We start from the raw sequence: 14,410 nt of genomic DNA on the forward strand, positions 1-14,410 counted from the left end.
AGACAAGGAACTGGTAGGGAGAGGAAATTGTTTTATGTTTTCAGTTGGCCAAGTGTCTCCTGAAAATATGGTCCATCTTTGTCAACAATATTATTTTCTAATAATGATCTGTGGCTTCAAGCCACTGTTGTCTACAGGGAACAAACTACTACAGTCTCCTGAGAATTCTAGTAAAGCAAAAGAGCCAAGCAGGTAGATGTTAATAGGGGCTAACATCACCAATAAGGACTTGCAAAGAGAAGCAACATAAAAAAATTATCTGACTGGACAATTTTTACTTTAGAGTTTTGGCTAACTTCCCTCTCTTTTTGAAAAATATTCAATGCATTTTAACTCATGATTAATTAAATATTGACATCAGACAGAAACAGTGTAGACTTATATCGCCATTGCTTTTCAATATCAAATAAATGCTTTCCTTCAGGAAGTACTGGGAAGGGAGCAGGATTGGAGCTGATTCTGCTAAAGCCCATAAAATCAACAAAATTTTACCTTGGACAAAATTGATGATTCAGGAAACAAATTAGACATCAGTGAGGAACTTGAAAATTAGATACTACAGCATCTTAAGGTAATGAATAACAAATTGGTTTCTTTCTTTATCTGCTGCTTTAATATTAAACTCTACATATAAGATCACTATGTATTTGGGAAGATTTGGTTCCTGTAGTAAATTGGTTGCAAAATAGACACAGAAAAGCAGAATTGGTTTCTAGCTCCTTAGCTTACCAGCTTTGAAAATATCAGCCTATTTAATCTTTCTCATCCTCAGTTTATTCATCTTTAGAATTGGTATCATAATACTTGTACTATAGTGTGATACAAAGTGGCCTATCTGGGAATCAAGAAGATGGAAGTTCAGCTGCAGACTCCCTCTAGCCCTTAACTGTAAGATCCTGACAAGCCACTTCTCAGTGCCCCAAGTAATTTTCTAAAAATATAGATTTACAAAATTGGTACAGAATACAATATTGGTAGGAGTTTTCCTACCAGAAGAGATTCCCTAAACTATGAATTCATAAATACCTAACTACCTAAATCACAAGATCTTGCAAAGATCATAGCATCAGAAATCAAAGAAAGACCCCAGAATTCTTCTGGAACAAATAAAACAGCATATAATTTTCATAATACAATTATATCTAAATTATATTTTGTTTATCAATTGTATTGATAATAGTAATAAATCTTAATTGACAGTATACTATATTGCTGTGCTAAATACTATGGGAGATACATAAACAGTGTAATATACCTTCACAAAGCTTACCTGGTCAGTTGCAGAGAATTGTTTGCCAAAGTTAATCTTTTTCCTTCTTATTTTCATCATTAAAAATTTATAAAGTTGGGAATGTAGAGATTTGTTTCAGTATTTAATTATATTGTTTTCTCCAACACTATTTTTGGATAATAAGTTGATGCAGGATTCTTTTCCATTCTTTTTGTCTCACTGATATATGCTGTATAGCAGTTCCCCAATATCTGCAAAATTGTATTATCTCCAGAATGTATTTTCTTAGTGTACAATAGTCATCCCAACTTTATACTCTGAAGAATAATTTTAATTTCTTTATATTTATATTATATGCATATATAAGCACATTATAGATTCAATTATTAGGATAAAAATCGGAGGTTCCTTTACATCTGATAATGAAAATTTAAAAATCTATAAAATAATCATTTTTCACCATCTTTCTGTCATTCTTCTATTCATTTTATCCATGGATGTTTCTGGGAGCATATATGACTCTGTTTGGTCTTAGAACAGTAGACTAACTGTAAACTTGTTTTTGCTTCCCTTGTTTTTCTCTTTTGTAAGGTGGTATTACTTATAATCTTCCACTATTTCTTCTCTACATCATTTAGAATTGAATTGCTATTATAAATGATTGTGGCACATAACTATCACTTCTCTGTCTGGCAAAGAAATGCCAATGGCATTGAATGGCATAGAATAGAAAAGAATCAAATGATCATTAGATAAGGAAGTGATTGAGCTTTTTGGTTCTCGTCCACTGGCATGACTGATTCAGATTTATCATACTTTTGCAAGAAATGATGATAATCAACTCGACTTTTTTTCCTGTTTCTAGTATCCATTCCATCCCCCCTCCCCCAAGGATGAATTTGGATAGGTTAGATTCAAATTGTTACAATTATATGTGACATCTTCTCAACTTTAGCTTTTCTTCTAATCAAATGATCTTAAATAGAAGATGGCTTCTTCTTTTTTTTGTTTTTTTTTTAATATTCTATTAATTTTAATTATGCAAGATCTGCCTTGTCATCCTCACATTTCAACTTCCACCCAATTCTCAATTGAGAACCTAAGAAAAAGAACTCATTATAAACATGAATAATCATTCAAAGTAAATTTCCACATTGGCCCTATCTAAAAAGGATTTGTCTCATTCTGCATTCTGAGTCTGTCACTTCTGTCAGAAAGTAGGTAGTATGTTTCATCATTGGTCTTCTTGAATCCAGATTGGTCTTTACTCTGATAAACCTGAAGTACAGTAGTATTTTACCACATCCATATAGCATAATTTGTTCATTCTTTCCATGCCATCACAGTGCATTTCTCTTTCCTTCTCTTTCCATTTTTTTTCTTAAGCTCATCAAGATACAATAAAACCACTGCTTGTCTAATTGGATTTCCTCTGAGAACCCCGATGATGATATAGTTTAGAGGGGACAAATCTATGATCTTTCCATATCTGGATATAAACGTTTTATCCTTGTTTAGTCCTTTATTATTTTTCATTCATGTTTACCTTTTTTATATTTCTCTTAACTCCTATGACTGAACTTCAAAGTTTCTCTCCATCTATGGTCGTTCAGATATTTGAAATTCTTTTATTTCATTAAAGTTCATACTTTTCCTTATGACAATTACACTCAATTTTGTTGAGTAAATTATTCTTGACTGTAAGCCCATATTCTTGCCTTTTGGTATATGCTAAATTCTCCATTCCTTTATGTTTGTGGTTATTAAACATTGTGTGATCATAACTGTGATTGCTTGGGATTTGCATTCTTTCTTTCTCACTGTATGTAGTATTTCTTCTTTGATCTGGAAACTCTGGATTTTTTTTTTTTTTTTTTTTTTTTTACTATGATGTTCCTAGGAATGTTTGTTTTAGATTTTCTTTCAGGAAGTTATCATTGGATTCTTTCTATTTCTATTTTGTCCTTTAGTTCTAAAAGATCTGGGTAGTTTTCTTTTTTTAAGTTTTATTAATATATAATATCTAAGCTCTATCTTCAATTATAGTCAATGATTCTTAAAAATCTAGTCTTTATTTTCCAGGCCAAGGTTTTTCTTATATGTTACATTAAATTTTCTTCAATTTTTTCAGCCTTTTGACAGTGTTTTAATATTTCTTATTGCCTCAAGCAGCCATTTGCTTCTATTTGATCCTTTCTAATTTTCAGAAAGTCTGTTGCTCAAGCAAGGTTTTGTATTTATTGTGCCAAGCTACTAATTCCCTTTCCAAATCTTTCTTTTATAACTCTTATTGCTTCTCCAATTTATTTTCTTCAAGTGCTTTTATTCCATTTATAAAAACATTTAACTCATTTTAAAAAAAAAAAAAAAAAAAAACTCTTCTTTCATCTCTTCCAGGAATTTTAGTTAAGTTAGTGCCCAAGTTCAGTTTTGCTGAGTTATTGTTTGTAGATGGCTTGTAGTCTTATTGTGGATTTGTATCTTGAAAATCCCTACCACTAGAACAGCTCATTATAGTTGGTTTCTGTGTTTGTGCCCATCATTCCAGCCTATTTTCTGAGTCAGACAAGATCTTAGGACTGGACTCACTGATACTCATGCAGAGAAAATCTGGGCTGATCCTTTTGCTATTTTCTTGCGGTGTTGCTTGGGAGCTTTCAGTGTTCCCAAAGCAGTCCAATTCGTGGCAAAGTGATTTCTGCCCTCATGGTCTGAGTCCTAGGAATTCCTGACTTGGTTTTGGATAGGAGTAAGAGTAGTCTGCTGTTGGATTCTTCCCCTATCAGCTAGCTGGAAAGCTCCATTCATTCAAAGTGGTAGCATTGTAAATTCCTCTTTGGTCTATGATTGGATTATTCCTCTGTAAGCTACTCTAAATATTTGAAGTGAGGCCCTACTCAGAGCCTCAGGTCTGATTCTAGGTCTGATCCATAGCACTTCCTGATTGTTCCTCTTTTCCCAGGCTCAGCACAGGATATGCTTACTTGATAAGCCATTTCCCTGAGCAGATTCCCTCCTCAGACTGCCCCAGATTTATGACTTGAAAGTGGGAAATAGGTGACAAAAATGCCATTTTGCACATGTTCTCATTTCTCAAACCACATTCTGTATCTAATAGCTCCCAGTAAAGCTCTTGCAATGCTGAGCAGCTCCTAAAATGCCAAAGTATTTGCCCAATGTTTTCCTAGCTTGTCCCTGATGTTCACAAACCTCCCTATCTCACTATACCCAGTTGATCTGGACAAGTGATATTTTCTGGGTCTCCCCATCAGAATTCTGTTTGATACATTTTCTAGATCTGGTTAGAGGAGTTTGCACTACTTCCAAACATTCTACCATCTTGGCTGTACCCTACATGGATGATTTGATATGATTGATGTCAATAACTAGGTATTTCTTATTAAGATATTGTTAATTTCACTTTTTTGTAATGTTACTGTTTTTAGTTGTTTCCAATTCTTTGTGACCCCATTCTAGACTTTCTTGGCAAAAATACTGGAGTTGTTTGCTTAGGCAAACAAGTTTAAATAATTTGCCTAGGTTCACACAGCTATTAAGTACCTGAGGTCATATTTGAACACACATGCTTCTGACTCCATGGTCATCACTACACACAGACACACACATACACCACAGGGAAGAAACAATAAGTGTTGTGAAGGACAGTTTGGTTGAGAAAGAGTTTGTAGTGTCCTAATCTTTGTGATCCCATTTGGGGTTTTCTTAGCAGAAATACTGGAGTGGGTTCCCATTTCCTTCTCCAGCTCATTTTACTGATGAGGAATTGAGGCAAACAGTGACTTGCCCAGCATCATACAACCAGTAAGTATCAGAGACCAGGTTTAAACTTAGAAATCATGAGTCTTTCTGATCTCAGACCCACTCTACCTCTCTACACACTGTCACCTTTTTTTTTTTTTTTTGCTATTGTTGTTCCCATTATTTTCTTGAGGAATCATAAGCAGAAGGTTTCTGAGCTGTATAAACATTTGACTTCTTTTATTTCTTGGTTGAATCACATTTTGCAATAGATAGAGGGATGGATGTATGGATGGATAGATAGGTATTCCTCACTTATTCCTATCCACACTCATATTGATAATCAAAGATATGTTTATTTGATTTAGAGAATCATGTCAAATTCTTATCTCCAACTTCATGCTCTGCCATATATGTAAGTGTTTAAGCTACAATTACCTGTTTTCTTCTTTTTTTGTCATGAGCACTGCTTTATAATGGGGCTTAAACTATTTTTACTCATGACCTCATTTAGATCAAGACATTTTTTATTTAGAAATATACAAGTGTATATTTTGGTATAAAATGGGTATACAAATCAAACATTTGCTAATAATAAATTACAATTTCACAACCCCCACATTCAGTTATAAGACCTCATATTGGGTTATAACCCACAGTTTAAGAAGCTGGACAGCTTTTTGAGATGTCTAGAAATCCTATGAAATGCTATTTCCTATTGCCTTTAGGTACAGATAAATTCTGCCAACTTTCCTACTTACTTTTCCAAAGAATCTTTGAAATATCTTCCTTTTTGAGGTGTTTTAGAAATGAATCTTTTATTGTAAATTGGATTTTGTGAAGTCTCTTTGCAATTTATCACTAGTGGCCAATATACTGTTAATAAGCCTCTAGTTATTTACTTGGAGTGATCTTGGAAAGGCACACACCTCCTATCTCTGGAACTTTATTGAAAATTCTAGAAATGGGGCAGGTAGGTGGTGCAGTGGATAGAGCACCAACCCTGAAGTCAGGAGGACCTGAGTTCAAATTTGGGCTCAGTAACTTAACATTTCCTACCTGTGTGACCCTAGGCAAGTCACTTAAGCCCGATGGCCTCAGGAAAAAAAATTCTAGAAATAGGACCTGCAAAATTATAGAATTCACTGTAGAAGACACTTGACTGGTATAGCTTTCAAGGATCTGAGGTCATTTCTATGCCAGAATGAGGGATAAAGTAGGAATTTATAGAATGTCTCAATATAAAATCAACTTTTATTTAAGGTCTACAGTTATTTTGTTAATAACTCATCCCCAAATCCTGTGAGATAAATTGTAGTTTAATATTTATAGATGAAGAAATTAAGGTCTAGAAACAACTATTTACTAAATTTATACAAATTCCTAACAAAAATGTCATTCAGAACTTACCCCTAATAAAATGGCATATTTGTTTGACCTAGAAAGTGAGGTTATGTCATTAGGAATTCATCTATCTAAAAGAAGAATTCTTAACCTAGGATCTTTGGATACAATTTGAATTTATTTTAAAAAATGATTTATAACAATGTTTAAATATAACTGGCTTACTTTGTAATTGCACATATTTTATGTTGTACATTTAAAAATGTTATTGAGAGGAGGAGTTGATCTTGTACTTTTAAGACTGGGAGAAATAATTTTACATCAAGTTTTTCTAAGCTAAATGTATAAAAGTAAGAGTCATTCTCCAATTGATAAATGGTTTAAGGAGATTAGCAGGCAGTTTTCAGTAGAGGAAATTGAAGCTACTAATAGTCACATGAAAAATAATCAGAGTCAAGATGGTGAAGTAAAGGCCCAAGCCTGAGCTCTCCCCAAGACTGCTCAAAATTCTTTTAAATAATAACTCTAAATAAATTTTACAACATCAGAACCCACAAAAAATGAAGTGGAACAATTTTACATCTGAGGACAACTTAAAAGATCAGCAGTAAAAAAATCTGTTGCACCAGGGTGGGAGTTTACCATAGTCCCATGCCAGCATATACCTAGTCCCAGCAAATCACAAGTAGGATTTGAGACCCAACTGCAGCACTGGCAGTTTCCAGACTTCTTAGTCTAGACATTCAAAAAGACAATTTGAAAGATTGGCAGGAAAAGTTTCTCTCACCATGGTGAGAGGGCCTTGGGAAATCAGCAAACTAGGAACATGCTTTGGGAGCCATTAAATCGGCAATGGCAATAGCAGCAGCAGCAACTTCAAGAGGACTGAATTTATAAATGATAATGGGTTCAAACTGGCTAGAAGGAGATCTTGTCACTAGCTCTGAGGAAGAATTCTATTGTTTTAGCACACTGGAACTTAACAGACCCAGTAGAGTAGGGACTTTCCTCAGGTTCTAGAGCAGAAAAGAGTGCTTGTAGTCTCAAACATACTCCTCTTTGGATCATAACCCCTTGAAGGAATTGAGAACTTACAAGTCCCTAGAAGGATCTCTGAAAACAACTGCTCAAACCCACACAAAAACCCTAAAAATTGGAACATTACATCCTCCACCCTGGAAACAAAGCTCTACTTTAACAAAGAGTTAAATGCCAAGTAAGAGACGGGGAAAATGAGCAAACAACAGAAAAAAAAAAAAAAAAGATTATAGCCATAGAAAGTTAACATGGTGTCAAGGAAGAACAAAAAAAAAAAAAAATTACACTCAGAAGAAGATAACAAAATCAAAGTTCCTACATCTAAAACCTCCAAAAAAAATAAGAATTGATTTAAAACCATGAAATAGTTCAAAAGGGATTTTGAAAATTGAGTAAGAGAGATAGAGGAAAATTTAGGGAGATACTAGAGTGGTGAAAAAAGAAATACAAAAAACTAATGAGGAAAAGAATATCTTTAAAGGTAAAATTGGCCAAATGAGAAAGGTGATACCAAATTTCACTAAGGAAAAAAAATCTTAAAATCAGAATTAAGCAAATGGAAGCTAATGATTTTATGAGAAAGTAACAATGAAACAGAATTAAAGGAATGAAAAAATAGAAAACAATGTGAAATATCGCACTTGAAAACAGATCCAAGTTTGATAATTTAAAAATTATTAGTCTGCCTGAAAGCCATGGTCACAAAAAGAGCCTAGACATAATCTTTCAAGAAATTATTGCATAAAACTGTTCTGATAATCTAGAACCAGATGAAAAATAGAAATTGAAATAATCTATCAATCACCTTCTAAAAAAGATCCCAAGATGAAGCCAAATTCCAGAACTCCGAGGTCAAGGAGAAAATATTACAAGCATACAGAAAGAAATAATTCATGTATAGTAGAGCCATAGTCAGGATAACACAAAATTTAATGGCTTCTACATTAAAGAATAGAAGAGTCTGGAATATAATATTTCAGAAGGCAAAGGAATTAGGATTATAATCATGTAATTATTATCCATGTAGGATTATGATCACCAAAAACTAAGTTTAAACCTTCAGGAAGAAAAAGTGGATATTTAATCAAATAAAAGACTTTCAAGCATTCATGATGAAAATATCAGAGCTGAATAGACAATTTGATATTCATATCAACATGAAACATAAGGGATTAATAAGAAAAAGGAAATCATCAGGGATTTAAGGTTCATTTGCTTACTTTCCTACATGGGAGAATGATACTTGTAACTCATAAAAACGTTCTCATTGAAGATCTAATTCAGTTCCAACTGATCAATGATGAAGAGAATCAGCTACACCCAGAGAAGGAACACTGGGAAATAAATGTGGATGACTTGCATTTTTGTTTTTCTTCCCAGGTTATTTTTACCTTCTGAATTCAACTCTTCTTGTGCAACAAGAGAATTGTATGGTTCTGCACACATATATTATATCTAGGATATATTATATTTAACATGTATAAGACTGCCTGCCATCTAGGGGAGGAGGTGGAGGGAGAGAAGGGAAAAGTCGGAACAGAAGTGAGTGCAAGAGATAATGTTGTAAAAAATTACCCATGTATATGTTCTGTCAATAAAAAAGTTATAAAAAAAGAACTTTTTCATTATTATGGCAATTAGGAGCATATATAGACAGAAGACAACAATATGAAGGATAATATATAAAAAAATTAATTAAAGTACTCAAAGAGCAGAATGATCTCAGAAAAGCTGGAAAGTCCTCCATATATTCAAGCAAAATGCAATGTACTGTGTACAAAGTAATTGCAATATTGTAGTATGATTAGCTGTAAATGACCATCATTTTTATCAATACAATGATCTAAGACCCCTCTGAAAGAATTATGATGAAAAAAATGCTATTTTTTCTCTTTCTCAGAGAAAGAACTGATGGTGTATGTATACAGATTAAAGTATATTATTTTTCACTTTATTTTTTTGAGGTTTTTTTATTTTAAGTGCAGCATAGGGGAATGAGAGATCTATGTTTTCTTTCACAACATGACTTTTATGGAAATTATTTACATAAATTCACATATGTCTTCTCAATGGGGACAGGAAGGAAGGAAGAGAATTTATAAATCTAAGTTTTAAAAACAAATGCAAAAAAAAGTTTTACATTTAACTGAGGAAAATAAAAATATTAAATAAAGCATAAAAATAGTCACATGGAAAAAAATCTCTAAACCATTATTTATTAGAGAAAGGCAAATTAAAATAACTCTGAGGTACCATCTCACACTTCTCAAATCGTATAATATGACAGAAAAAGGAAATGACCCAAACTAGAGGGTGTGTGAAAAAATAGGTATACTAATGTACTGTTGGTAGAGTAATAAATGGTCCAGTCATTCCAGAGAACAATTTGGAATTGCACCCAAAGGACTATAAAACTCTAAATAATACTCTTTGGTAGAGTAATACCACTACTAGCTCTGTATTCTAAAGAGATTAAAGAAAAGAGGAAAGGGCACATTTGGTCAAAAATATTTATAGCACCTTTTCTTTGTGGTGGCAAGGAATTAGAAATTAAAGAGATGCCCATCAATTAAAGAATGGTTGCACAAATTGTAGTATATTATTGTCATGAAATATTATTGTGATATAAGAAATAATGAGTAGTATGGTTTCAGGAAAACCTGGAAAGTCTTATATAAATTGATGCAAACTGAAATGAGAGAACTAAGAGAACATTGTTTACAGTGACAGCAATATTATAAAAATAACCAATTTGAAAGACTTAGCTACTCTGATCAACACAATCATCCAAAACAATTCCAAAGAAACCACAATGGAAAATATTATTCACTTCCAAAGAAAGAAGAGATTAACTTTTAGTGCAAATTGAAGAATGCTTTTTGCTCCTTTTTCCTTCCTTCCTCTCTCCCTCCCTCCCTCCCTTCCTTCCTTCCTTTCTTGCTTCCTTCATTTCTTCATTCCTTCCTTCTTCCTTTTATCTTTCTTTCTTTTTTCTCTGATTGTTTGTTCTGTTTCTCTGAAAGTGGATGATATCATCCTTCATAAATCCAAGTCTTTCTATGGTTTTTTTTTCTAAATCCACCAATTCATCATTTCCTACACCACAGCAATATTCTAATCTTATATTATCTAGTTATTTTAAATAGTCTATAATAATATTGATTAATATGGCTGGTTTACAGTGTAATTTCCCTATTTTTCTCTTTTGATTAAAACTATTTTAGTTTCAGCTTTGTCTGAAATCAATGATTACCTCCCCTGCTTTTTTCCCATTAAAACCTATTCCTGCATATTGTTACTATGTTTGTATGCTATTCTTATCTCCTATCTCTGCTGATTCCTCTACTTTATTCCTACCCTTCTACCTTGCCTACCTATTCCCCACAACTTCCATCTTTCCCTTCCTCTTTATCTCATTCTTGTTAATCAATTAATTTCAATAGAATAGTAAAGATATTCACCAAACATTTTCTGTACATTCTTGACAAGCTTTTCATGCTCCTTTCAGATATGCATATCCTACTTTGGGACTTGAAAACCCTGTCCTACATGAACTCTTTCCCGATCTCTTTCAGCTACTAGTGCTCCTTCCCCTCTTGCATTTATTATGTATATATTTATATCTGTATGTATATATACACACACACACATGTATATATGTATATGTGTGTGCAATTTGCCAGGCACTGAATAGACACTTAATGAGTATTTGTTGTTAGCAGTGACCTAATACCAGTGATGTGTTCCTTAAGTAATAATGATATTTTAAAATAGGGCTTTAGTACTTCAAGTTCTTGGTGGAGACCAAGAATTCTCTAAAATCATTTCTTTTTTCATTTCCACAAATGTGGAATGAAATCAATGAATTGTAAAGCTTTCTTTTTTTTCAACTCATAAAAGTAAGAACAACATATCTTTTGTCAAGATCTTTTCCCATGAACTATGAAAAAAAGATTAAATAGTTAAAACTCTGGCTTAAGATTTCCAAAGTCCCCAAGTACTTACTTCTGCTTCTTCACTGACTTTTCCCTGACTTCAGAGGAGAAAAGAATATTTCCTTTTATTTGCTACTATGTCTCATGTATCCCTTTCAATACAGTACCAAAGTCTATTGCCTACCCATGTGCTCAATATTACTTGAAAGTACATCTTTTAACAGGTAACAATTTGTGACTTTCCCTACAGTGATATAGACCTTACCTTATCATGTCAATGGAGTATTTAAAACCCTGAGAGTAGAAATAAGGCCTGAGCTGCAGAAATACAACTTTCTCCCTATCCTGGACCAAAATTAAACCTAAGAAATATGAACAATAGATTCCAATCAAGCCTTCTGTCTACTTAAAATAAGAGTTGAGATATAAGCAGGTTATAGTTTCATTCAGGACAACATAGTGAAAACAAAGCATGCAAGTTAGCAAATTATTCCTTAATACTTTTATTTTTAATACTCTATTCCCCTCCTTAAATAAAAGCAAATGGCATTGGTATCATCTAATATTTCTTATTAAATTGAGACCTCCATTTTTTTCTGGACTCCAACCTTATAACTATTCTCTTTCTCTCTCTCTCTCTCTCTCTCTCTCTCTCTCTCTCTCTCTCTCTCTCTCTCTCTCTCTCTCTCTCTCTCTCAGTTCTTTTTATTGTAGAATTGGATCAGTTGACTCTTCTCTTTTTGTTATATGTATTTTGTCCTCTCTATTCCTCCTTATCATAGCCAGCAGTCTTTTAGTTACACTATGTTCTGTAGCTGATACATTTAATTTTAAACAGAGCCCACAGATGAAAAAAAAGAAAAGTTTCAGGTATTAAAAACACTGTATTCTGACCTCACCCCTATTTCATATACTACAACTCAACTTTCTCACTTTGTTTCTTTCTTATATTTTGTTCTTTGTGCATCCCCTAGCTTCACCTTCTATTCATTAATTCTTCAAATATTCATTTTACTGTCCCCTCTAAAAATATTGTTTTTCTCCTGCTAATCCCCTGCATGTTCGTTTTTTTCTCAGGATAGGAGATTTATCTTCTCTGAATGGGGATTATATTCTTTATGGTTCTGGGTTAAGCAGCCTATGACAATTGGATCCCAAAGTAGCATTAGAATCAATCATTAGTGGTGTTCTGTGTCCACTCCTAATACACACACACACACACACACACACACACACACACACACATTTCTTTATCCTTGTCCTCCTAACTACTTCACTTTGTTTTTTCAATCATTGAATCACATTATTTGAATAGCCTTCTAATATCCAAAAAAAAAATAAAAAATCCTGTTATTTGACATTTATAACCAGTGGTCTAGACTTATTAAAGCGATAGATCTAGATAGAACAATAAAGGTGTGTCATGTATGTATTTCTTTTTTTTTTCTTCTTTTTCTTTTGTGGGGGTGGGGGGAGAGAGGGAGGGAACTGTCTGTTAAATAATTATCAGCATACACCTGAATCTTCAGGAGAAGCTAGTGTTTGTCTAAACTGGCTTAAAATATGATCTATTAAAGGCTTATGAAGACAAGAGGCCATAGTAAAGAGGGAAAAAAGAAAGATCATTAGATGTGATAGAAAGAAGCCTGCGAGGAAAGTTAGGGGTGTAACCTTTAGTTTCTATCAACAATTAACTGTGTTTTCTTGAAAAAGTTACTTAAAACCTTTCTTTTGTTGGGAGAAAGTCTGTGTAAACTTTTAACTCTTCAAGCATCAGACCAAATCTGTTTAATGCTAATGCATTAAAACAGTTCTATATCATGTTTACAGACACAATTAGAGAGGGCTAAACTGGAGTCAGGAAATAAGTTCAAATCCAGTCTCAGACACTTAGTAACCATGGGACCCTAGGAAGTTAGGAAGTTTTTTTTATCTTTGTCTGCTTAAGTTTCCTGGTTTGTAAAATGGAAATTAAAAATAGTATGTATCTTTGCACATGTAGTGAGGTTCAAATGTAATATTTGTGAAGCATTTTATAAATCTTAAAGTATAAGATAAATTCTAGTTATTATTACTATTATAATTACTTTTAATTTTCTTTATTGAAAAGTAATTCTACTATAATGAGAAAAAATACAATTATTTTCTGTAATCATTTCAATGAAAACATAACTAGGACTTTTCCTAAATGAAAAAAAAAAATAAAATAAAATTAGAAGAGACATTTTCTTCAAGTTTTTTTTTTTTCCCTCTCGCTTCGTCTAGACGCAAACTCACATGCACAGATGTACATAGAAATTTCCAGTCACTTGAGTCTCCAGGGTGTTTGAAAATGTCTGAAGTTTCTTTAAAGAGCAGATTAGCATGTATCCTAAAAGTTCGACTGTAATACTATTTAACTGCTCTATTTTTCCATTATGGGTCTGTCAGCAGGAGTGTGTTGCCCTATAGTACATGACAAGTGAAAACGCTGGTAACATTGTTTTTCATAGACAGAAAAAATACCAAAGAAGCAATTTCTTAGCTAAAATGTCACCTGTTAGATGTATGGGGCTCACTGTATTTTGTTGCCCTGGTAACCGATGGTGTAAAATGATTCCTTTGCACAGCTCCATCAGAATGATTGCATCCTGTTTTTTCCATCATCTTACAAGAGGCTGTTTTCATTCTCCCTTCCTGACCATATTAAGTGTAAAGAGATTGAATTACTGTGCTGTACCCTCTCCATCCGATGTGGATTTAAGAGTTGATATTGATGTACTGAGAACTGCGTGCTTCTTCAAGAAAAAAAAAAAAAAAAGCTACAAATTATAATGAATTTGACTTTTATGTATCGACCATTCAAGCAGTGAAGTAAGGTTTCTGCACCCAAGGGATAGACATGGCATGATCAGCATTTTTCACTCGAACGAATCCAATTGATAAAGCAATATACTCAGTGTCACTTTGCTTGATCTCCAGGCTTAACAATAGTCATGCTAAAAGTAGATACATTACTCCATAAATTTTATCCATAAAAAATGTGCTAGCCATAGCTTTCTACAGCTGCACTCCTTCCAACTTTTAACTGAGCAGGGCAGAAAAATGGTACATACCAAAATTG

This window comes from Sminthopsis crassicaudata, chromosome 1 (assembly GCF_048593235.1).
Source record: "Sminthopsis crassicaudata isolate SCR6 chromosome 1, ASM4859323v1, whole genome shotgun sequence".
NCBI lineage: Eukaryota > Metazoa > Chordata > Mammalia > Dasyuromorphia > Dasyuridae > Sminthopsis > Sminthopsis crassicaudata.